Consider the following 26,130-nt stretch of genomic DNA (forward strand, 5'->3'; position numbering starts at 1 on the left):
CCTAACCTCAGGTCTCAAACCAGTGAGCTGAGACTCAAGAGCTTATAAATGCTTTTCTTAGTTGGAAAGACAGCAAAATCATGACAACAATTCAGTTGGATTCAAAGTCTAGAAGTTTCTTGCAGGAGTTGGCAAGTACTTCTCCCTCTTGTCCTTTGCCCAATGTGGTATTGAAAGGACCTTCTCATATGTTCCCAGAAATTACACCTCCAACCTCGAAAAGTAAAACATCTTTCTTTCTTAACCCCCATATTTTCTACGAGACAAATGGCAGCTTCCTTTGATTTCTGAATTGCTCCAGATGTTTGGCTCCAAGAGGGTCTAGGCTAGATAACGAGTGTGTTTCTGTTCACATTCACAAATAAAATCGAATGGAGGCATCCATAATAATATACTTGTGTGCACTGTTTAGAAAAAATATGAATGAAAAATCAAGTCCTGTACAGAATCATTCCAGAAGGTGACTAAACTAGACAATAGGAAGGAACCATTTTAATGGGGTAATTTTCTTTGAATCTGTAAATAAGTGATGACTTTCTACCTTTCAGCCTACATTGGAGAAAATTCACTGCCTGGGTAAATCTTTCTGGATAAATATCTCATCAAAAATCTTCTCTCACACTACCATCGGGACCATGTTGCTCAAGGGGCCAGTGACACCTCAGGGAGATCATCTAATTTAGTCAGATCTCCTAGAATGCAAAAGCAGCTCAATGTTAAAGGGCTCTGGATTTGAAATCAGGAAGATCTGAGTTGGAATCCAGTCTTTTACATTTCCTAACTGTGTGGTCTTGGCAAATTATTTAACCTCTCTGTACGTCATGTGTAAAAAAAAAAAAAAAAAAAAAAAAAAAAAAAAAAAAAAAAAAGGATAATCATAATAACTACCTCACAGAGTTGTAGTGAGGATCAGATGGGATAAGGTATGTAAAGTCCTTTGCAAAAACTAACTTAGCTATTATTGCTGTTACCTTAAGCAATTTCTTTTTAAAAAATAGTCCTTGCCCTGGAATCAAAAGCTCTGGATTCACAACCTGCTTTTGATACTCAACAAAATTGTGTTTCCTGTACCCCAATTCTCTTCTGTAAAATGAGGGGATTGGGCTAAAGGACTTCAAATGATACTTCTCATTCAACATCAATAAATACAAGATATTCCCATCTTCAAGAAATTTGCCATCCAGTCCCATGGATTTTACAGTCAAGGATCTCAGTTAACAATCAAGAGGGAGAAGTAATTTGCTTAGAATTAATAAACTTCGATGGCCATCCAGTGCCATCCTAAGAGTTACCAGGAATTATGAGATTAAAGCACAGTCAGAAAGGGCCCCTTTCTCTCCAAATTTGAACTGCTCTTGGAAAAAACCCTCAGTTTAACCAATACTTATGCTTTAACTGGCATTACCCAAATCCAGCATCACATACTTCCTTGCTGTGTGGTCTTAGACTTCTGCCTCAGTTTCCTCAAATATAAAGTAAGGATAATAATAGCATTTGCCTCCTAGTGATGTTATGAGGATCAAAAAATATTTACAAAGTACTTAGCACTGTGCCTGAAACATAATATGCATTCAATAAATGCATTTGACCTCTTTCCTTCTCCTTCCCACTGTGATCCCAATAAAGGCAAATGAAGGGGCTCAGCCTTAATTATGTTTTATTAAACTGAACTCAAAGGCATTTAGGTGGCACAGTGGATAGAGAATCAGGCCTGGAGTCAGGAAGATTCATCTTCCTGAGTTCAAGTCTGGTCTCAAACACCTACTGGCTGTGGGACCTTGGGCAAGCCATTTAATCCTGTTTCCCTCAGTTTCCTCATCTATAAAATGAGCTAAAAAGGAAACAGCAAAAAAAAACACAAAAAACGGAATAACCCCAAATAGGGTGATGAATAGTCAATCCTGACTGAAACAGCTGAACAAGAAGAAGAAAAATGGATTCACTAGCTCTAGCCCCTCATATATGTGTTCTCCTTCACATTCACCAACATGTTTTAATTCAAGTAGAGGCTGGCAAGACTTCAAGGACAATTGAATGGGGGGATGTTAATGGAGGATTTACAAGAAGGACATGGGGAGAAGTCCCACAAGCTGGTAGACCTGGATGGATTGTGATCTGAACCAGTCATGGGAGCACTCACTCTGAGGAAACCATGGATCATTTTAAATATTGAAGTAATGAGACTAGATAACCACTTGGAGATCTGTAAAGTGGATTGTTTTTCCAAGTATGGGTTGGTTTAAATGGCTCCTGAGATTTCTTGCAAATTTAAGATCCTATAAAATATAAGTTCTTTAAGGGAAAAGGACAGGGGCAGCTAGACAGCACAGTGAATAGAGCACCGGCTCTGGAGTCAAGAGGATCTGAGTTCAAATCCAGTCTCAAACACTTAATACTTACTAGCTGTGTGATCTTTTAACAAAATGAGACAAGGACAATTTCCTTTTTATCTTAGATGTCTAGCACATGACAGATGATAAATAAATCCTTTTGGATGATTATTATATAATTAAAGTGTCCCAAACTCAAAGGTAAAGCCTGCTACATAAATACTTGGCTTATAGATATCAAAATCACAAGACACACCTTCGAAAAATAAAAGGCTATGGATAAGAATCATCTAAGAATTAAGAAGATATCCCTTCCATTGTAAGTCTTTATTGTGAGGTAAACTGAGGAAGGGCCAGGGGAAATTGGCAAGCTGGTGAAAACTTCAGCAGGTAAATGGGATTTTTTTTCATGTATGATGGTGGTCACATGACCAGAGATTTGGGGTTGCACTAGGGAACAAAGAGCAGAATCCACCTGATTTTCTTGTATTCCTTCAGCCCCTTGGCCAGCATCCACTAGTGCTAAGTCTCATCATCCTACAGTTACACGTCCCCTCTTCCATCCTTGGGACCCAAAAACTACCTAGTATGGGTTAAGTCAAACTCTCCCCCAGAAGCCAACGTGAGGGGACATGAAACAAGGTATGAAACTCCCTGTGTCTGCCACCTGGTCTTGCCTCTCTCGTGCACAGTCAGCAAATACCGCGGTAACAGCTGTGATGAGCTCTGCCGATTCAGCTCTCCTCTCCTCAGGTACCGGTAACATCTCACTCCTCAGCACCATGTCCCAGATGACCATGTTGCAAGGCCCTCAGTTGGCTTCCCGGAACTTTCTCTGCCATCTTGCTCCAGCCCATAACCCATTCCCTAAACACACACACACACACACACACACACACACACACACACACAGCGCCTTAAAGCATTTCTGAATGGGCTAATTATGCAGACAGCTCTTAGCACAACACTGGCCCTCCCAGGATGGAGCTGCTGCTTCCCTCTTGCTCAGTCCATTTAATCTTGTCTCGAGCACAAAGCTGGTAGCCTCTCATAATCACCTCCATCATTAGCCCATGACTTCAATATCATGAAAGAGCTTTGATTCCTTGGGGCTTTAGTATTTTTATTTCAGATGTTATTGCAAACATTCCAGCTTGATGTTTCTCTTCAAGCCCCAGTGAATCTGGGGACTGTGGTTTGGGGAGACTTGTTGCAGCATGTGGGTGGGTGGGAGATTTCAGGGAAAGATTGGCAGCCAGTACAGGGGTAGGGCACAGGAGGGAAGGTAGGGAAAGGGTGCTGGGCCAACGGGATTCTCCCTAATCTGCATGGCTACTGCGGGCCAAGTTCACTTCAGGAGCTGGGAGAAAGACCAATTAATTTATCAATCTGCACTCCTTTCTGCCATAACATATTTTCCTCTTGCCAACAAAAAATGTGTCCATTATCAGCCAGGTCCCTGTCCTCCTCGGCAGCCCATGCGGCTGTATAATTACACTTCTTTCCTTGACAACTTGCATGATTGTTTTCCTAACAGTGTATTACTTCGTTAGTACTTTCCAATATACGTTATTTTTAAACTGTCACTTTTGCCCAACTCATCCCAATTCGCACTCGTCTGTTTATCATAACAATCATTAATAACTGTCAGTCCCCGCCATCAATTTAACGAACTCACTCCCTCATTAGCATGTTCTAGCATTTGTTCCGTAGAGGGGGCTGATTATTTTCTACAACAGGCCAAGCCAATTACTTTAGTGAAATGGAATCACATTAATCAAAACTTAACAAGGTGGCAAATTTAAAGATATCAGATTGCAAAAGACAGCATAACTAATATGTCAGTGTCAGAGGTACCGTGTAGGTATGCAGCAGCTGTACTAAATATATCTCTTCACGGAGGCCACATGAATTTTGACGTTTCATACGATCTGACAACTACCAAAGTGATATTATGGAAGGCAAAAGCCCGGGCTCCGCGGCTCAAGATGACTTCTGTAGATTCTGGCAAGGGCAGACTTCAGAGAGAGGGAGGCAGAGGAGAAAATGGTGGCCGGACTGCCTATCCTTGCTGGCGGACGGCAGTTCATCATCTCTCTCTGTGCCAAAGCATTTTCTTTTACACTTTAAATGATGATAGTCATCCATCACAGCTTGACAGCTGCATCAAAACCAGCTACAAAACATGCAAAGCCCAGCAGTCTAAAATCTGCTGACACGGCCAACAGAAAACAGGGACCTGCGTACATACGGGCACGGCGCTCCCCGTGCATATTTGCACACATATGTGCTTTAGGAAAAGAACAGAAAGGATGGAAGAAAAGTGAGAAAGGGAAAAGGGGGAAATCACCCAGAATTTAAGGGAGAGAAGAAAATAGGAAGGAACTGGGCCAATGAGTGAGAAAGAGAAAAGGGGGAAAATCATCCAGAATTTAAGGGAGAGAAGAAAATAGGAAGGAATTGGGCCAGTGAGTGAGAAAGAGAAAGGGAGAAAAAAATCACCCAGAATTTAAGGGAGAGAAGAAAATAGAAGGAACTGGGCCAATGAGTGAGAAAGAGAAAATGGGGAAATCACCCAGAATTTAAGGAGAGAAGAAAATAGAAAGGAATTGGGCCAGTGAGTGAGAAAGAGAAAAGGGGGAAATCACCCAGAATTTAAGGGAGAGAAGAAAATAGGAAGGAATTGGGCCAATGAGTGAGAAAGAGAAAAGGGGGAAATCACCCAGAATTTAAGGAGAGAAGAAAATAGGAAGGATTGGGCCAGTGAGTGAGAAAGAGAAAAGGGAGAAAAATCACCCAGAATTTAAGGGAGAGAAGAAAATAGGAAGGAATTGGGCCAGTGAGTGAGAAAGAGAAAAGGGGGAAATCACCCAGGATTTAAGGGAGAGAAGAAAATAGAAGGAATTGGGCCAGTGAGTGAGAAAGAAAAAAGTGGGAAATCACCCAGAATTTAAGGAGAGAAGAAAATAGGAAGGAATTGTGCCAGTGAGTGAGAAAGGAAAAAGGGGAAAATCATCCAGAATTTAAGGAGAGAAGAAAATAGGAAGGAATTGGGCCAGTGAGTGAGAAAGAGAAAAGGGAGAAAATCACCCAGGATTTAAGGGAGAGGAGAAAATAGGAAGGAATTGGGCCAGTGAGTGAGAAAGAGAAAAGGGGGAAATCACCCAGAATTTAAGGGAGAGAAGAAAATGAGTGAAAAAGAAAAAAACATGAAAAGAGAGTTCCATAAAGGAGATTAAACAGAGACAACTACAGTGGGGAAACAAGGAAAAGGAAGCTGGACGTGAATAAGGAAAGTGAAAGAGAAATAAGGGCAGGGGGCAGAAAGAAGCAATGTTGGAAGCGAAAAGATTTCACCCTACTTGATTTCCACTGGAGAGGTCAGGTGCCCTGATCAATGCTCCAACAATCTAGAACCCTGGTGCAGCAAGAGCCAGAAGCTCCCTACGTACCCAGAGCAGTCTCTCCCCTGTGTATGTGGTCTCCAAGGGGAGAGGGGGAAGCAGTGGCAGAATCCCTGAATGCTTCTCATGATACCAATGCCCCAGTCTAGTTTTGTTATTTTATTTAATGGAGCTTGTTCAGCTATTTACTTATTTCAAAAAGGAGGCCTGGCCCAGGTACACTGGCCTGGCAAAAGCCCCATTGTATGATGTTATTAGATTCAGTTATATCACACAGTTCATGAAATTGTGCTATGATTCATTTTTACAACTTAAATAGCTATTTGGTTGGGTTGCCAGGTTGAACGTGATGAATGTGTATGATAAAACAGAACAAAGGGAAGGGCCAGTGCCTGTAAACCCACCACATTAGTCAGTGTATTAACCCATTCCCTCCTTAATTGTGACAGACTTCCTGGGAGCACTGACCCCACCGTCACCATGTCACCAAATCTCAAACTAGGAAATCAAGACCCCCAAAAGTTAGATCTGCACCACAACCAACCCAAGAAATTCATCCATCTTTGGCGTTTTCCCCCTCTCTTCCCCGTCTATTCCATCCTAATGCCCATCTCTTGATGATGGTATGGTCCAAAAGAGCTCATCACTCCTACTTAAAAAGCCAACTGCTTCTCTGGTCTCCCACTCAAAATTCTCATCCAAAATGTTTGTGTGTCCAACAGCCTGGTTCAGGTCCAAATTAGTATCCACAACAAGGGTGATCACTGCCAAATTCCTGAATAGCAAGAATACAATATCCTGGGACCACACAAAATAAAGTGGGGCTATATGGAAATTATATCGGCATCAAAAATTAAAAGATCATTAATATATAAATGTGTTATATTTGTAAGTATACATATTTTACATATTTCAAAAGGGGAACTTACAATACTAATAACAGAGCCTACTCACTTGATACAATTGATGAATTCCTAAAAAAAAAAAAAAAAATCCAGTTTGTACTTTTAAATACAGAAAAGGAGTTAAATAGATAAAGAGCTATAGATAAGGTTCAGAAAAAACTAAGAAAAGATCCACATCTATGGATAAACCAACTGAGCATTTTTCAGAGCCCAGGGGAGGCTTTCTAAAGCTCTCAGAGATGAACTTCTAGTTTATTTTCGTAGAAGGAATTTCCCCATAAAGATTTCCCCTCAACAGTGATGAAATCACAGGTCTGGACCAAAAAGTATTATTATATCATATTATAAACAAAATAATATTTCAAACAAATATTATTATAACTATCAGATATTACTACTAACAGTGATGCTAATAAGGTCTGTATATTTAGAGAGTGGGCCAGTGATTGTACTAGAGCTCCCAGCTGAGGGAGGTAATATCCCTCTACCTCTTTAAGATGGTACTTGCTCTGCAATTTTTAATAGTCTTAGAGAGGTGCCTGCAGCACTATGGTAAATGATTTGTCCAGGGTCACACTTTCAAGCCAAAAAGCATTTATTAAGTGCCTTATACATGTGCCAAGTACTGTGTAAGTATTGGAAATACAAAGAAAAGCAAAAAGACAGTCCTTGATTTCCAGAAGCTCAAAGTGTAATGGATGAGACAACATGCCCAACAACTGTGTACAAATAAGATCTATTTGGGATAATCTCAGAGGAATGGCATTAAGATTAAGGAGAAATGAGGAAAATGTGCTGGCAGAAGGTGAGACTTTAACTGAGACTAAAGAAAGCCAGGGAAGTCAGAAGGAAGAAATGAAGATGGAGAGCATTCCAAACAGGAGAAACAGACATTGAAAAAAAATCTGGAAGCAGGAGACAGAGCTTTACTGTAGGAAGAATAACAAGGAGCCCAATTCACAAGATTGCAGAATATGTGGGGAAGAGTAGGGTTTAAGAAAACTAGGATGGTAGCAAAGAAGACATAGAGCCAGTATGTGTCAGAGGTCATACTTAAAAAACCAGGTTTTTTTAGCTTTGAGGAAAATCTATCCAATATGCCATGATGCCCAATAATAATAATTATAATTAGAAAAATATTATTTGAAGGAATTTTTTCATTATGAAACCAATGACCAGCTTTTAATTTTTTTAATGAAAATGAATCTTTACAGAAAGATTATTCTTTCTTATAGAAAGAAAATGTTTGTTTAACTCCAGGTTGGGTTATATCCAAATTGAACATTTTTCATCACCCATCTCCCACAGTATATAAGGCCTGGAAAAAGCCGGGAAACCACGCTAGGCCGAAGTGGCTCTTGTAACTCACTGTCTTCAAGGCTAGCCTAATCCATCACTGAACCAGTCATGAAGAAATCATTCTTGTCCCAAGCAACAGGAGTAGCTTAGTGCCCAGTCATGACTGAAAAACAAAGGATGGAGAGGATGACCTAATGCTTAACCATTACCCACTGAACCAGATACTGGTTTCCAAAAAGCTATTCTGTACCCCTCCCTTATGTCATAACTTGCAGAAAGCCCAGTTTTGCCCAAGTCATCAATAAGGACATGGCTTCCTCTCCATTGTTGGCTTTCTGGCTGCTCAAGCCTGACAACAACCACTTCATGCTCATCTGTGATACAGCACAAAGGGCAGAGTCGCTGAGTCTATAATCTCAGCAGTCTATAATCTCAGCCTGATTTGCGAAAACACTCAGAAAATCTTGCCTTATGCATTTCATTTTATTTGGGGAGCCCTTTATCAAGGGGCTTCTCTCAGTGACCTTTTGTCTTTCAAGATAGAAATACCACTTTCAAGGCCATCCTCCTCAATTTCCCAAGTTATAGATAGATACCCTCACCCTTGATTTCTGGAATGCTCCTCGCTTTGATCTGCATTTGATACAACTCCTGCCCCATCTATTTATGACATCAGAGAATTATAGCTTGCTAGGAGAACTCCTAAAGATCATCTAGGCCAACTATATATATATATATATATATATATATATATATATATATTTTTTTTTTTTTTAATGGGGAAATGGAAACTAAAAGAGTGTGAGTGCCTTACCTAAAGTGATATATGGCTTAGTGGGAGATTTAAGAACAGAACTCCAACAAGCATTTATTAAGCGCCTACCATATGCAAGAAATGGAATTTTGGAGATTCCAAGAGTAGCCTTAGAATGAAGAAGCCTTGGGTTCAAGTCTCACTTCTGACACATACTGGCTCTGTGATCTTAGGCAAGTCACAACCTTTCAATACTCTGACCAAATCTCTTTAAGTTCAAACTGGGTTCTAGCCTACATGTATAAGAGGAGTTTACTCACCCAGAAGTTACCAATCTAGCTCCTGTTTTGATCATATCTACAGTATGCTGTGCTAGGCACCAGAAATATAAAGATAAGAAACAAAGTCCTCCCTCCCTCCACGTATACATACATTCTACCAAGACAATGAGAGGCTGACATCAAATACAAACATGTTATGATGCTGTTGCAAAACTTACAAGCAATGTGTGTCAGTTATGATAATAATGACAACAATAATAACAATAACTTTGCAAATATTCTCTTTAATCCTAACAATCACGTTGGGATGGGCATGCCATTATTATTTCCACTCTACAGGTGAAGAAACTAAGGCAGAAAGAAATTAAATAACTTGCTTGGGGTCACAGACCAAATAACTGTCAGAGGCCACATCTGAACTCAGGTTTTACTGACTTCAGCTGCAGCCCTCTATCCACTGGGCCACTTAACTGATCATTTTATTATTTAACCAAAATTTCCTGACAAGCAGCCCACTGCCCTATCTATCAAACTTTTCAGTCTTTCAGACATCAGAAGATCTTAGATTTAAAGCTAAAAGAGCCCTCCATCAGAGATATAAATAAATGAGGAAACTGGGGACCAGAGACTTTGAACCCAGGTCTTCTGCATTCAAATCCTGTGCTCACATCACCATGCCACATTGCCATCCATCACCCCCATATGTACCATGTAAAACTTGGGGTTTAATAGGGACTTCTAGATGACTGTGGTAGAAGTGATAGTGATCACCCCAAGATCACCGCCATCTTTTATCAGTCTACACACCCCTGAGTGGAACGTTGCAAACTAATATGACTTTCTCTGCCTCCCACTGCAGACACAGAAATCTAATGGGCCTAAAGAAGACTATTCCTCGGGTACCAATTCCCTTTCTTTTAGTCATGGACATGTGACATTAGATAAGTCACTTAACTTCTCTTTATCATTCTCAAAGTTTCATAATTTCAGGAATACAATCTAGAAAATCACTTGGGAGGGTCAAGGGATTCCCCACCATCACCAATGCTCCCATCTCACGCCAAACACCCCTCCCCTTCCAAGCCTAATGGTGGCGGTTCCATTGAGGCTGCAGATGTGAGCAGATTCCCTGATTTATTTTTCCCTTGCACATCACTCTGGTATGAACACGACACATAATTCGGTTACATGATACACATGAAGTAGCTGCAGCTGTTCTGAAAGACTTGAGACAAGACACAATGTGTCGGTCTTCATCTTCCCTAGTGCACACCCACAGCCAGCCACCCACCTGTGGTCAGAGAGGGAGAGGAGGCGGTGGGGGAGAAATCTGCTCCATCAAGAAAGAACCTTCCTCTAAACAGATTAAAGAAATGTCTCCAGATTTTCCCCCCATCTATTTTATCTTTAAATATAGAATTCAGAGGAAATCTTCTCCTTTAACAAAAAAAAAAAAAGGCATTCAGAGAAGATCAGATGAGGAAAATCATTTTGGGGGAAGAAATTATAGGAAAGCAGCCAGAGAGTCGAGTGAGCCCTGAGAATGAGGGCATTTAATTTTACTTTGAGATGCTGTAGTGAAACTGGGTGCAGTTAATTCCCCCTTAAAGTCCACGTAAAAGTTTCTCTCCTGCCTGTTCACTCTGTGGGCTGCATACTGTGCCTAAGATTAATCCCTCTAGAGTTTTTTATTTCCTATTCTGCCTATCTTTCATCTTCACCCCCAGACTAAGCAGATGGATGTGAATTCAAAGTTTTCTGATCTTTAGCACAAGTTATGGAGGGTTATCTTTGGCTGTATATCTTTCTGCTGGCAGTGCTCCCTTGGTGATGAAGGATTAACCACCACAGCTGTCTCTTCCCAGAATGATGCAGTGCTGCGCTCCTCAACACGACAGCATCACTTAATCTTAATGTCCGCTCTCCCAGTGCAGCCGCGCAGGACAAAGCCAATCAACATCAGATGCCACCAAGATGGACCTACTGCTTGGCCCTGGAGTCTCTCACCCTCTCACACCTATTAATCAACATCATCCAACCCAATCCCAGAGTTCACTTCTCTCAAACCACAGTTAAACTAAGCTGGGGTCTGTGTTAACCATCTGAGGCACATGAAACAAGGAGGGGCAAAAGGGGACGGGGAGGGGCGCGGGCAGGCTAGCCAACAGTCAAACATTGGAGCCACGCAGGATGCCAAGCGCCCCCACTCCCCAATCACGCCCTCGCAGGGGCTGGCCATCTCATTATCCCCACACAAAAGGGAATTCGCCTATTTTGGCTCATTTGGGGTAATGAAGATTTATCTGGAAGGAAACCCACCTGTCTTCCAGGGGCCCCTGAAAGGCTCTGAGGAGAGCTGAGACCCATCTTGGAACTAAGCTGAAAAGTTCCCTTTCAGTCTTCAGTGTCTAAGACAAACTGCACTTGGGCCGACTATTACAGGGAGAAGCTTTTCTTCAACAAAGACAATGAAAATTGATATCATGTTTCAAGAAAGAGAAAGAGCAAGAGAGAAAAAAGAGAAAAAGAGAGAGAGAGAGAAACAGAGAGAGAGACAAAAACAGAGAGAGAGAGAGAGAGAGAGAGAGAGAGAGAGAGAGAGAGAGAGAGAGAGAGAGAGAGAGAGAGAGAGAGAGAGAGAATGAATGAGTGCAACTTGTGGGATCAGTACATGTGCAGCCACATTTAAGCTCAAGGAGGCTCCTTTCTCCCTCCATCTCCTTTTTTTTTAAGTTTACTGATCACAGGCTGGGGAAGCTGAATGGTACTCCCAGCTCCAAGCAATTATAATATAGCAAACCTTCCTTTTCTTCTGCAAGAAAAAGAACAACAAAAAAAAGGAGCCAGCCCAGATCTCAAAGGCAAACGTAATAAAACAGTAAATTATTGCTAGAGTTTACTAAACAAATGCAACCTAGTTAAATTTGGAAAAATCTTCACTTTTGCTTACATTTGCAATTTTACTGCTGAACTACTGGTATTTCTTACTTATGCAACATTAAAATGTATAAGAAATCCTCTTGTGTGCTATATCCAGCATCTACTCTTGATTTATAATACCCAATTTAGGGGGGGAAAAAAACACAACTAAACCTGATTTAAATCACAGATTACTCTGTAAAACACAAGCAAGGAACTATTCCAAATCCTAAATGTAATTTAAACATATTTATATTTTACAGTGATATATTTTCCCCATTCTTGTCTTACTACTGTAAACTTTCTATAATTATATAAGCAATTTCCCTGAGGTCACAACATTGATCATAGTTATATATTGCTAACGTACCACAACATTCAGCAAGCGGTAAAATATATGCTGGACATCAGGAATGGTTTTGTCAAAGAAGAAATAGAGAGAGACAGAGAGAAATAGAGGGAGACAAAGAGAGAAGGAAGGAAAGAGAAATAACGACTAATTTTCTAAGTCATTTAAAAATTGAATCTTTGCTTCCCCACTTCCATAGTGGAGGAAAATGAAGAATTATTTGTTTTTATCCTTCCGATTGTTCCTTTGCCTATTTTCTCTGGAAAGTCCAGTAAGGAATACTAGAAATACAGAAAGCAGTGATTGGAACCCAAATCCAAAAGGAAGTTAAATAATAGCATAAAGGAAAAAAAGGATGTTACATGCATTTAAAATTGCCCTCTACCATGGTAAATGCCAAATCTACCATTTGCCTCAGTTTTTTCATCTGTAAAATGAGATAGAGAAGGAAATGGCAAACCATTCCAACATCTTTGCCAAGAAAATGCAATATGGGATCACAAATAATAGAACACACAATTCAAAATGATTGAATAACAAAAATCTACCATCAAAATAATCTTCTTGTCCTGTCCCCCAACACATTCATACACATACTCTCTAGACTATGTCACTAGGGGACATAAAGCAAAATCATTTGTGTTTTTCCCTCTAGATCTTGTCATTTGGGTGTCCATTTGACTAATTCTCATCTTAATAAAAAGAAAGCTCAGTCCTTTCAAATGGGGTTGTTCTACAAAGCCCTAAATACTGGTGGTATCTGGTACAGTGGAATTGACCCTCTAGTCACTGTCTAATGGCTTACAATGTAATGATATTCCTCCTTGGGAAGCTGCTTATTGAAAAGACAGCTGAGGTACAATAGGAAGGAGAAAGATTAGGATCTAAGCAGGACAAGCACTGATTGCTCAATGTAAGATAAATAAAGCCTTGGAAGGAAGGAAGAAAGAAGAAAGGAAGGGGAAGGAAGGAAGGAAGGAAGGAAGGAAGGAAGGAAGGAAGGAAGGAAGGAAGGAAGGAAGGAAGGAAGGAAGGAAGGAAGGAAGGAAGGAAGGAAGGAAGGAAGGAAGGAAGGAAGGAAGGAAGGAAGGAAGGAAGGAGGGAGGGAGGGAAGGAAGGAAGGAAGGAGGGAAGGAAGGAAAGAAGGAGGGAAGGAAGGAAGGAAGGAAGGAAGGAAGGAAGGAAGGAAGGAAGGAAGGAAGGAAGGAAGGAAGGAAGGAAGGAAGGAAGGAAGGAAGGAAGGAAGGAAGGAATATAGATAGATGATTGGCTCAAAAATCTTCCTTTATTCAACCTTTTCCAATGGAGAGCAGTTACCTCAGTGCCTGAGAATCCAAGGCAACTCCTTGAATAGACTACCAAGATGTGATGCCCATGTGTACTGTGGGTAGAATGCAGTCAGGATGCTACTCAGCTCTACTTCATCCAAGAAACTCAAGTGACTGGATATCTGGTCTATCTTAATAATAATAACTCTCTTGCTTTGTCATCAGGAAGATAAAAACATAACCTTCCTTCCTTATACTCTATTTTAAATAGTTGGTTTGCCCCAAAATAGCTTATCTCCTTTCCTCCCTTAAATAAGTGAGAAGACTTTTGCTGGGTTTTATCTCAGAAAAAAAAGAAAGCAGACCCCTGTGCTGAGCCTAGACTAAAGTAAAACCCCTATATTTTCCTAGCATCTCAGAAAGCAAAAAAGTTCTTGAGTGGAATTCCAGTTGCTATTGCTTTTGACTGGCTAGGCTGCTAGAGATCACTGAGATATATGCCCAGCAGAATTAATGACAATTTAAAGGCTGATTTTGTTGGGAATCTATGAGAATATATTGCTTTAAACAAATTATGGAGGGCACAAATTTCTGATTGATTTGGGGATTTGAAATCTGTCTCTGACATTTACTGGCCTTATGACCAACGATTAAGTTACTTTCAGATAAAACTCTAACACTACCAATTTACAGATGGGTTCCTTGATATCAACATATTGCACAAGAATATCAGAAGCAGCAAAGTGACTCAGTGGAAAGATGCTGAGCCTGGAATCAGGAAAATGTGAGATGAAATCTTACTAGCTTGGGTAATCATGGACGAGTCATTTACTTATATTTATCTCTGAAGAAAGAAATAGTAACTCCTCCAATATCCCTGCCAAGAAAATACCCTGGATAGTATTGACAGGATATGGTCATGAAAAGTTGGACATGAATAAAGAACATTAATAGCTATATATCAACATACAGAATTTGGGGGTTTTGTTTTATTCACATTCTCATCATGATACTGCACAAATTCCCCAAACACAGTAGTGTTGGTATGGATCAGCAACTCCAAGAATTTCAAATCAGTCTTTTGAACTCAAGGACAGAAACACTCTGATGTCTTCCCCTACTACTTGACTTACACTTGATTTCCCAAAATAAAACTGATTTTGAGGAAAATGGGAGCAGGTGAAGGTAGCAGCGTGAGTTTCCACCTTTCTACAAATGCCATTTCTGAAACTTCCCTCTAGATTATAACATTGGTGGTAGCAAAGGAGAGGGCAAAGAATAAAGTAGCTTTCCACAGACAAATATGGACTCCTGGAAGCCAAGTAGTGCTGAATGGAAAACAGGGCCAAGGGGTAAGTTTCAAAGAGTCTGGTCTCAGACTGTACAGAGAAACAATAAGACTAGTTTGAAAGCCAGAATGACCCTTGCCCCTTTGAAACTGCCCCACAATAGGGATCCTAATGGGTTTCTCAATGGTAACCCAGACTAAGCCCTTAAAAAAAAAGGAAGAGAAAAATTTAAGTGTTGGGATAAAAGATTGTTTTCTATAGAAATGTCACTGAGGTTTTTTCCCCTCTAAAGTGGCTCAGAACATCCAATTAAATTACAAGAACTGTTTTAACTCCAAAGCTTCTATTTTCATAATTTTTAACAACTGTGCAACAGGAGCCAATGAGTGCTAGCTGGGGCTAATTCTCATTCCTTTCATTATAAGATGAAACTACTCCTACCTGACAGCTCCATAGGTAGGACAAGGGGAACCTACAACACCCACCTATAATCGCTCCTTAAGGCAAACAGATCCCAATCCTCTAGAACACCCAGTGTTCATTTTAGAAGAGAAAAAATCCTGGCAATTGAATGACACAGCACTCAATTCCTCAAGAAGTCTTAAAGAAAAGTAGAAAGGGAAAAATAAAACTATAATAAAATGTGAAAAGCCAAATTCTGCCCTCAGATGCTTAGGCACAATTCCCAGGCCTCCAATTCATCCGTGGGGCAGAAGTTGGCCTCTAAGAAAGTTAAACAATAAAACCTGCTGGCAAGAAAATGCCTTAAATACATCTGAGACACAGCCTGTCATTTATCAATTACTGCATTTGCTAATTCAAAACACAGGCATTATGCAATGGTTTCCATGGCCAGATACCCCCCTTTCCTAGCTCCTGGGAATCTCCACTGGCTGCTGGCCACTTGGGTACTTCCTACCCAACATGCATAGGGACTCACAGGCAAGACAATCACAGTATCTGCAGGTGTTGTGAAAGAAAAGCAAAGATGTCAGAGCCTCATGAAATATTATTTGGGTGGGGGAATGAGGAGACCAACTTTTCTTCAGTGTTCAGCTTGCTAAATTAAAACAGGAAACTCGAACCAACAGAAGTACATGAGAATTCATTCTAACTTGTGCTTTCAAAGAAAACTTAGAAGTGACAACATTTAAGATGCTCTTTTATTTTTTTCTTTAAGCTGCATTTTATGTCTTGGTTTTTATTGTGTTGGCTCAACACTTTGCTGTTGCGCATTTTTCCAACCATATTCCAGCAAGTTAATCTAGTCTGTTAAAATCTGAGTTATAAAACTGTCACTGACATCATCTGTGCAAAAAGTTAAAAAAAAAAAAAAAAAACCAATGTACTTCCCCAAAATCTTTTTTATCTCCTTTTCCATGACGGGTTCATAATCAAATTGGTCCACATACACACTAGTTTCAAATTCCTGAGCAATCCCACATCACAATCCCCATCTGTATTCTGGGGTTCTCTTTGAAGCAGCTCATTCCTTGGAAAGATGTTCAAATGAAAATTTTTCCAAAAACAGGGATATTTTGTTTTAGATTTTCTTTTGAGGGGGGAAGGATTGAAAGGGATGGTGATGCAGAGGGAGGTTAAGATGAAACTGGATTAAGACAAAAAAGAAAATTCTAAATCCATCTTTAACACACAAACGTAAAAACATCACTACACTTGGCTTACAAAAATGTTAATTATGTATTTGACAGTGAAATATCTCAAGCAGCTGGAGCTAAAGAATTCATCCCCACATAGGGAAGGGCGGGGAGTGGGAAAACACACATGCACAACACACACACACACACACACACACACACACACACACACACACACCAAACTAAACCCAGACTTTTCTAATATATTAAATAATTTTTGCACACACAAGAATGGGCAAGGGTAACATAGATTACCCCTCCTCATCTGTCAGGTTCATAGTGCCTCCTTATTCTATAGCCTCCTAAAAATGCCGTGAGATAGAAATGTCCAATCCTCATTGGCAAATTTGGATTATGGAGTTCATGACTGCTCTTCCAGCCACCAGAGAGCCTTTCCAGAATCCATGAGCCTCAAAAAATGCAAGCAGAGAGATTTATGCAAAGAAAAGCTGTCACCAAGGGAAATTTGGTTTTTAATATATTCAAAAGATATAAACAAGCTTAGCATTTGGGGGAAAGGCGCCAGGTAAACAACCCTGGAGATTCAAGTCTACCCCGTCTCCCACACACAGCTTGCTCTCTCTAGGACACAGCCGGGTTTGCCACATCTTGCAGGAAGAAAATATTCTTGGTTCTCTGTTCCACTAGCATTTGTGATATGCCTACTATGTGCTTGGCCCTGAGAGCATGGAGACAAGCTAGGTGGAATATGCTTAGAAACCCTGCCTGGTCCCTAAAGTTGCAGAGTGCTGGGCTACAGCTGGGCTAAAATCAGTTGTGGTCTGCCTGGAGTATGGTACCAGTATGGTGAGCCCTTGGAAGAACACCGAAGAAGAGGTGACAGATCCCAGGTCCCAAAGAGAAAAGGGCAAAGTTTCCCTGTCAATCAACAGTGAAGTTGACCCATGGGTCAGCTACTACACTTGCAACCCTGGGGGAAATAGGAAGGCTCAGACATCTGAAAAAGGTAAAAATAAAATAAAATATACATGCACATTTGTATATTTATGTACATATGTGTATGTTTTATATACATTTCTATATAACTCTAGGCCTATACGTGTGTGTTTACATTTCACATTGTATACATGGGCACACATATGGATTGCACATATACACTTGTATATATGTGTGCAATCACATGATCAAAAACAAAGTAACTACTACCCGCAAGAAGTATACATTCTGCTACAGAAAAATAAACACAAATAAAGAAAATAAAAGGAAGAAGCCCAGAGTAATGGAAAGGGAGCCTGGAAGTTCCCCTTCTGACACATACTGGAATATGTGGTTCTGAGCAAGGTAGTTGTCATTCCAGTGCCCCCAAGCATCTGTCCAGAACTGTAACCTGAAGAACTACAGATTTATATCAGTAGAGGGAGTTTTTTTTCCCCGGAAGCTCCTTCAACCATGAAATCCCCGGTCCATATCTCCTCCTCTCCAAAATAATTTTTGTAGAATGGATAGAAAGGACTTTAGGCCTTCTGTAGTAGGTAGCAATAAAGCTCGACATATATGTATTAAGTTGAAAGCAGTTCTTGAAAAACAAAAAGAAACCCTCACCAGTGGAAGCGGAGGCAAGAAACGACGGTTTTGCCAGCCTCTCCCAATGCCCACTGCAAAGAGAGATGGACCCTCTTCATACCCATTCCTTGACCCACAAGTTGAAGAAATGTACAGGTAGATACAAGAAACCACCAAACCATTTTCCTTTCAGAGATTATCTAGAGGCCAAATAAATGAAATTACATTTTCTCCTGGCATACATTTTCACTCCTACCTGGGGCAATGTTGGGGGGAGGGACCCCTAATCTGAAGAAACAGGTCCTGGCGTGGTATTTGTGGATTCCTTACAAGACCTACATGCCCCAACAGATCTTGTAAACACTCACTAAACATCAGGAGAGTAAGGTCATCTCTGCTCCTCAAGTTTCCCACTTCCACAACATGATAGATTTGGAAGCCCAAAGAGCGAACTAGATAAAGAGGAAAAACTCTTGTTTTTCTGTTTCCTATTTTTTGATGGGCAGTGGGCATCGATACCTATTTGTCTCCAAGCTTTTTAGGAAGTGCTGCTCAAATGCACCCAGGCTGGGGGATGAGGTGTTGTGTGACACCTTATTTGGACAAGAGGAGATTAAAGGCAGAAGCTCTAGAATTCCCAGGTCTAAGACAGAAGTCAGAGCATCTGTTGCATTCATTTCTAAAGCCAATCTAGGGTGAAGAAGAACAGATTCTTTTTTGGGGGAGGGGTGAAGGTGGAGATATTCAAAAAGAAGGCTGTGACATGGGGAAGAACAAAAAGCAAACATCGGTAACTCATACACAGAGAGGGAGCAGAAGGAGACAACAAGAAAAAACAGCATCAGGAGAGAGCAGAGGGTCAAGAATGCTAAGCTGGGCAGAGTATATCGGGCCCTCTGACACTGATGAAAATCAACGTCCAGCCAGTTCTGAGTGCCATGCATCCCCATGCTAAGACTGAGAGGAGAATCGGTTTAAAGCAGGTCAATGGAAACAACATTACTCCCTAGAAGCTGATGGTGAAAACCACATCAATGCAAGTCGAAGGAGATCACTCTATTTTGCAAAATATAAAACTGTTTCATTGCAAATCTATGGAAACAATGTCACGGAGGCCAAGGCTGTCATTTCGAGTCAGAGGAAGCCCACCTCACTGTGTAGCTGATAGCCAACGACGTCAAGGCAAATTATACCCCCACTCACTGAGAGAGAAATCAAAGTCGGGAGAGGAACGTTCCATTGTGGACCCACCCACGAGAGTTAGGAAACTAGGCACTCTTTCCAAGCTTCCCTAATCTATCACAGACCCAAGCAAAGGATGCATTTCTCTATGGGGCGGGGGGGGGGGGGAGGGGGAAGAAGGGCTGTCATCAGGGATTCAGAAGAGGATCCCAGCTGTCGGCTCTGAGGGTCATGGTCCCAATGCCCTTCTTGGCCTATCGAGGATGCTGCCCAGTGGGCTGTGAATGCAGGAGAAGTGTGGTACCCAAAGAAAGGGCATGGACCAGAGGGAAGAAGGGAAGCCCTAGAAGTGAAAAGTGTGACCACAGCTGGATTATCAATATAGCACTTAATATCAGTGCACAGAAGGAGCAGAACAGGATGAGAAAAGCAGACTCACTGACTGAATACTAACTCTCACTCCATTTCCTGTCTCCAATTCAAGGGAGGGAAAGGGAGAGTAAAATGAAGATAGAAGAGTAGAGAAAAAGAAAGGGAGAAGATAAAGAAAGAGGGAGGAAGAAAGGAGGAAGAAAGGGGAAGGGAGAAAAAAAAGAGGGAGAAAGATGGGAGGAGAAAGAGGGGAGAGAAAAAAGAGGAACAAAGGAAAGGGGAGAAGTAGAGAGAGAGGGACCCAGAAAGATAGAGGAGGGAGAAAGTATATGTCATCATAAATGTGCCCTAAGCCAGGCGCCTGCCTTCTTTTTTCAGAACCCTAACTTGACACCCTTCCCTCATTTATTGAACCCCCTCACACTTCAGTGACCCAGAAGATGCTCCATCAAAGAATTCACAACACCTATTAATAATCATCAAATGAGATTAATAAAAGTAGATGTCTCTGGGGAAAATCCAGCCCATCCTCAACCACCCAGAGAATAGACCATTTCCTCCTCAGAACTCTAATCAGCAATGCCCCATTTCTAGCAGGTGGCCATGACAGAATGGTGAAGCAGAAAGGAGCCAGAGTGAAGCAAGAAAAGGTCTTTAAAGCACTGGAAGGCTTTTTTTGCCTAATGTAAGATTAGTGGTCCCGGTGCCCAATGGACATCACCAAAATCATTAACCAAAGTTGAAGAAAAGAAGGAATCGTTGAGTCTCAGTCTGGGTGGCAACATGAGATAGAAAGTCATGAAAAGTCAGGGTCATCAATTGGACTGGAACAACAAAGAGTAACAGCTGAAGCTTTTATAGGGACAGGGAGAGGGGCATCTGTAACACATCAGCTACCCCAGAAGGGGATATGAGAGTGCCAGAGGAAAAACAAATCCAGTGCCAGAGATCTATGGAGATGGGGAAAAGAGGGATCAAGTAAGCCAGGGGATGTCAGCATCCAGGGATCCATGCCAGACAAAAAAGAACTGACAGAGAGCAGATTCTTAACATAGAAGCCCAGACAGTGTCTCAGGATAGGGATAGCCCCCTTTGGAACACTGATCCAAGATTCTTATATATCCTACTGAGAGTGGGCAAGCAAAGATTGGCAAGATGTGTGGAATCAAGCTAAAGATGCCAGACCAGTTGCCAATTCTTGATATTTTCTCCTAAAATATATGTATCTTTCCATACTTAAGACACCGTAGCTACAGAGAGCTGAAGCTGACCCTTAGTTGTCTTGATCAAGATCATCACATCTTATCTCAGGTATAAAAAACTAGGGATAATAATAGCCCATAACTTCCTGGGCTATTGTGAGAATCAAGTAAAATAATGTTTGTAAAGCCCTTAGCATAGAGCCTGGTATATAGGGATACAGGGATATAGAGATGATGATGATGATAATATTATTTATTATGTGACCTTGAGAAAGGCCTTAGTTTTCACCTCTGTAAAATGTGGGGGGTTAGACTGCATGACCTCCAAGGTCCTTTACATTTCTAAGTCTATGATTATTTCTCATCTGAAAGATGCTGCTGATCCTCAATCTTAAAAACTGAGCCTGTAGGTTCTCAGAAAATGAACATATTAAAGAAAGATGTTGCCTTCTTTCAGCCCAAGTTGACCTTTGTCTCTGAAAGCCCAAGAATAGAGAAGTAACCTCCAAGTATCAACTTTTCCTTCAATAGGAAAAGAATAAAATCTTAAGTCCCTTGAAAACAACATGATGAGAGCATCCTCCAAATAGGAAGCAGCTCAGGCATTCTTCTGAGAAAGTGTGTGCCTTCAAACCCCCTCCACCCCAAAATATATTTGCTTGCATGCACACATATTCATGCCTACTAAATGCTACATCAAGTCTAAGAGTCTTACCTTGACTTCTGGTTCGAGTTAGAAAAAATGGTCGGCCCAGGAGGGAAGAAAATGAGACAAGAATTATTATCCTGTTCCCCGCCTTCAAACAGGGACCACTCTATGCCCTGTACTTATATTAAGTGGACTTCCAACTCAGGACTTAAAAATGAAAAAGTGTCTTTGTTCAAAAATCCTCTGAAGTTTGAGCTTGTGATGATTTATGTAAATAAAATGTTAAATTAAAGCATAGGTGTTAATAAAATTACACGATGATGGAATGGCTGTTCTTTTTTTTAAAACCGATTGGCAATAAATTTCATAAATTCTGATTGCAGGTGATTCGGGCCATGAAAGCTTTGCCAACAATCGCCAGCAGAGGTCTATTACTGAAGTGGTATTAATATAGCCATCATCACCAATTCAAAGCAGATAATAAAGGACTGACACATTTATTATCATTATTAATTAACAGTTTTCTGAGATGGAATTAAATCAATATGCTGCTCTGATATCATTTTAACTAGTTATGCAAATCAAACATTTAGAGCCCATGAACAGATATAAATGCCATTCAAAATTCACTTCACACTTATTACTGTAATATCAGAACTTTCAGGCTTTGCTAGTAAAAAAGAGACTTAATGCTCATTTAATTACACTCAGACATAAAGCTTATGGAATGAAAGTTGAAATAGCTGATTAGTTAGGAAGTCACAGGAAGGCTATAACACTAGGGATAGACAATGAGATAATAATGTGAAAACGCAGGGCTTCTGCAGAGTTGTCCTGGCAGATCCCATTAAAAAGAACAATGACATGTAGGAGAATATGTTTTAAAATTACAAAGTTGAAGAATCTTCTCTAAGTCCAGAAAGAAAAGAGGAGAAGAAAAATGAAAGACAAAAAAAGAACCCACAACTTGTCATTTATATAAATAAAAAAGCTGCCAGGTTAAATTGCCTAATGTTTCTTTCTAAGTATATGATGATAATGACTACTGTTCAGCCCCATACATGTAGAATGTAAAGTTCTCTTCCTAATGCAGTGAGAGCAAGAAAGTGGGACAAGGTTTCTATACACCCATTATTATATCCACTAGAGAGATGCTTTACTATAGAAATTATTAGGAGTCCTAGTCCTCTCTGTCCACAAGGGTCAGAAAAACAGCAAGTAAGTTTAAAATGAAGTACAAATCAGAAAAAGAGTAAGATGTCCATACCATTTGACCCAAGATTCCATTGTTCAGCATATAGTTTAAAAATGCTAAAAAGCAAAAAAGTCCCATCAAAACAAAATATTCATAGCAATGCATATGGTAGCAAACTATGCCATTCTGGATATGTAGTTGCTCCCCTTTCTAGCTCCCCTTTATATGTAGTTTTCCCCCATTAGACCATGAAATCCCTGAGGGTAGTGACCATCTAGATTTCTTTTATTTCTATTCTCAGCTCTTGGCACAGTGCCAATTAGCCCACTGTAAATACTTAATGAATGCTTTATCATCCACTCATCCAAAGAAGATGCCCATTGACTGGAAAATGGCCCATTGTGGTTCTTAAATGTAATAGAACACTACTCTGCAGTAAGAAATGATGAGTATGAAGAATTCAGAGAAACACAGAAAGATTTGTATGAACTGATACAGAGGGGAATAAATATAAGAGGAAAATGATATACATAATAACTACAACAATGTAAAGAGAAAGCATGAATAAATACTGAAACGGACTACTGAATTAGTTTGTCATTACCAAGTCTGTCCCTGGAGAAGAAGTAAGTCCTTCCCCATTTTTTGCAGAGAAAGAGATTGAATAGGGAATATACTTTAGAAACAGTTAACCAACCTATTGTTTAGTTTGTTTAGTTTGGCTGAGATACTTCCTTTCTTTTTATTTTCTTTACAAGGGAAGGGATAGAAGAGAAAAGAAAGAGTGAGGAAGAAAGAAGGAAGGCAAGAAGAAGAGAAAGCATGTGCCTTGAGAAATAAAGAAATAAAACACTAATAAAATTATTTTATTGTCAATAAAATTGTTTTAGTCTAACCCCTCCCAAATGAAGTAATAATAGATTTTCAAGAAAAATTCCTCAACTTTTAGAGTGAGAAGACACTGAAACTAAACATCAACAAATGCTTTGCAGCAAATAGTACCACCTTTGGAGATCTGGAAAACCAATTCAAAAGAACATTTCTCAAATGCTATCTTTGTGTTTTGAACTCTTCTAAGTATAAAAGAAAAAAAAGATAAAAATTAATAGTCTTACCCTTACAGTCCTTCATGACATAAGTATAAAGACAAGTAAATATAAGAGAAATTAATAAAGAAGAGCACTCACAACTGGGGAGGAGAAGAAGGAAAAATCAAGGAATGTTTCCTGGAGAAGGTGATGAGGGAACTGAGCCTTGAAGTAAGATACAAATTAGAAGAGATAGAAATGAAGAAGAAATGCATTGTAGTCTGGAGGTTTTTATGTCATTCTTTAGAACTGGGCACTGTGGAATATCCTTTTAAAAATTCTTGATTCTCTCCAAGACACTGAATAAGCTATCCAGAGTTGGAAATATATACTTTGCCCAATAAATAAATAAACAGCAGTTGATTTGAAGGAAATAAAAAATATCTAACTGGGGGAAAGATTAGAAGGGGAAGACTAGCCTCCCTCTCAAGGCTAGTTAATGTAATCATGGAAAGTATAAGGCAGGTGACAAATGTTAAACTAATTTAATTAATATGCTGATGACATGCAAAGATATATCTATACCATGTTATCTCTTTACAAAATGTGAAAAGGTTTTTCTAATGAACTGGAAGGGGAGATTGAATTGGCTAGTTAGACCTTTAAAAGCTAAGCCTGCCAGCTCTGAGAATAGGTGAAGCATTCCAGCATTGCAGGAAGAGAACGATTTTGTGGAGAATGACTTTTAGTCTCTACCAGAGGGCAGAAGGGAACACAGGGATTTCCTCTCCTTCTCCCATTCACCACTGAGGAATTCACCTACCTCCAGCAGGGAACAAAAAAAAAACAAAAACAAAAACAAAAACCATACACAGTACATAGAGCATGTGTTTCTGGCAGGAACAGATTCAACTATAACCCCTGGCAGCAGAGAAAAGAGCTAGAATGGAGTGACTAAGGGAGCATAGCTGATTGACCTAATCTGCAGAGACAGTGAGAAGCTGTCTAGATCTTGCAGTACCAGAGTTCAAATCCTTCCTTAAATACCCACTAGCTATTTCATCCGTCTACTGAATTTCTTCATCTGCAAAAATAATAATAATGACAGAATCTACTTCATAGAGTTTTTCTGAGACTTATATAAGGGAAAGTTGTTTATAAAGCTTTATAAATGTTGATAAAAGTTCCAACAAGCACTAACATGCCTACTCTAACTTTGTGCCCATTTTTCCACATTGACCACTGAGTCAAGTATAGGGAAGTATGCCTCAGTTTTGTAGCTCCTAATTCTTATTATGCCATTTTTAGGAAATACTTTGCACTGATTTAATTGTCTCTATTACTTATTTGGGGGGGGGGGGGAGGCAGAACCAGGCAATTAGAGTTAAGTGACTTGCCCAGAGAGACACAGCTAGGAAGTGTTATGTGTCTGAGACTGGATTACAACTCAGTTCCTCTTGACTCTATCCACTGTGTTTTCTAGCTGCCCCTGTCTCTATCACTTCTTAAAACTAAAGTCATCAATATAAGTTTAAGAGCAATAATTATAGGAGTATAAACCTTGTAAAGCTAAGAAAGTCACCCTACCACCCCCAAGCACTAGCCCGGTCTGCATCTTGTGAGTGCTAAATCAGCAAAATTAGGATCTAGAAAGGAATTTGGAAGTCAATTAGCCTGCCCCTTTATTTTAAAGAGGAGGAAACTGAGTCTGAGACAGTTTATGTTAATAGCCCAAAGTTCAAACTGTTAATGAGCAGTAGAGGTAGGATTTGAAACCAGCACACTTTTCTTCATATTAGACAGCAAACTTTTAGAGGAGGGGATATTGTGTTCTTTAACTCTGTAAATCCTTAATAGGTGTTTACCTGAATTATCTGAATGTTTGTTCAAATTTGTATCCTCAGCACTCTTCAACTAGTAGGAGCTCAATAAATTTCCTCTTCAACTTTAAATTGGCTCAAGAACAGGGTTAGGAATTTACTTCGTGTTCATCAAAAAGCCAGAATTCTATAGTTAGAAATGTTACTTTTGGGAAATTACTTTTTTTTTTCCTTCTGCTTCCAAATTACAATCTCAACTTCAACCTGTAGCTGTGTATTTGTTCCCACATACAACCAAGATGTGTCAGAAACTCTAGGTTACCATTAAAATTTCATATCTGATTTTTCAGGAAATTTGAAATGAAAAAGGAAATAGGAATTCTATTGTAGCTTCCAGAATCTCCCCCCTGCCCTATACATTTCATCATTATCATCATCATCATCATCATCATCATCATCATCATCATCATCATCATCATCATCATCATTATAAAAGAAGCACACACCCTTTATTATGGATCACTGGCTTCAAACCAGTATGAAATTTGTTTGGTTAACCACTTGGATTATAAACTACAATTCATTATAACCACTGAAATTTTACTGGTTGATCTAGGTTTCATGAATTCTTTTGAACAATATAAAGGTTCTCTGACTTCAAAAACTTTAAAATTTCCCCTTAAAGAGACATCTGTCCTCTTT

At 39.9% G+C, this 26,130-nt stretch overlaps 1 protein-coding gene across 1 annotated transcript in view; it reads right to left on the minus strand.

The window, feature by feature from the left end:
• The window catches only part of LRMDA (leucine rich melanocyte differentiation associated), a 1,299,052-nt gene that overhangs the window by 1,046,876 nt on the left and 226,046 nt on the right, over positions 1-26,130 (minus strand). The window lies entirely within an intron of this gene.

Source organism: Sminthopsis crassicaudata, chromosome 2 (assembly GCF_048593235.1).
Source record: "Sminthopsis crassicaudata isolate SCR6 chromosome 2, ASM4859323v1, whole genome shotgun sequence".
NCBI classification, from domain to species: Eukaryota; Metazoa; Chordata; class Mammalia; order Dasyuromorphia; family Dasyuridae; genus Sminthopsis; species Sminthopsis crassicaudata.